This window comes from Orycteropus afer, unplaced genomic scaffold (genome assembly GCF_000298275.1).
Source record: "Orycteropus afer afer isolate SDZICR_OR568_19922 unplaced genomic scaffold, OryAfe1.0 scaffold00161, whole genome shotgun sequence".
NCBI lineage: Eukaryota > Metazoa > Chordata > Mammalia > Tubulidentata > Orycteropodidae > Orycteropus > Orycteropus afer.
The window spans coordinates 6983993-6984642 of record NW_006921748.1 but is presented as its reverse complement, the minus strand read 5'-3'; the positions used below and the strand labels follow the sequence as shown (position 1 = coordinate 6984642).

Genomic DNA, 650 nt, shown 5'->3' with positions numbered 1-650 from the left:
TACCAGAGCTCCCTAGTAACCACTAATAATCTTTGGTTTCTACATATATATGCATTTTTTTTTTCAACATATCTAGGAATTTTCCTTCTCCTCCCCTCCCACCCCTAGCAATCAACAAAGAAAATTTCCTTCCTTACGTAAACCTCTCCTTGACTTTTTACAGCAGTGGACTAATACAATATTTGTCCTTTTGTGATTGATTTATTTCACTCAGCATAATGTCCTCCGAGGACATCCACATTATGTGGTGTTTTGCAGATTCTACATTATTCTTTAGTGTTGCCTAGTATTCCATTGTGTGTGTGTGTACCATAGTTTGGTTCTTCATTCCTCCACTGATGGACACTTAGATTGTTTTCATCTGTTTGCTATTGTGAATAGCGCTGCAATGAACATGGGTGTGCATATATCTATTTGTGTCTTTGCTCTCATTTCTTTAGGATATAGACCTAGTAATGGGGTTGCTGAGTCAAATGGTATTTCTATTGCCAACTTTATTAAAAACATGGCATTCTTCGTGAATTTGCATGCCATTCTTGTGCAGGGGCCATGCTAAACTTCTCTGTATTGTTCCAATTTTTAGTATATGTGCTGCTGAAGCGAAAACTGAATTGGGTAATTTTGAAGAAAATATTAACTATATTAAAACT

At 36.2% G+C, this 650-nt stretch overlaps 1 non-coding gene across 1 annotated transcript; it reads right to left on the bottom strand.

Moving 5' to 3' along the window:
• Positions 1 to 499: 499 nt before the first annotated feature.
• LOC122150528 lies at positions 500 to 607 on the bottom strand. The gene has a single exon (XR_006163713.1). It is a non-coding gene; the product is annotated as a U6 spliceosomal RNA (small nuclear RNA).
• Positions 608 to 650: the final 43 nt, after the last annotated feature.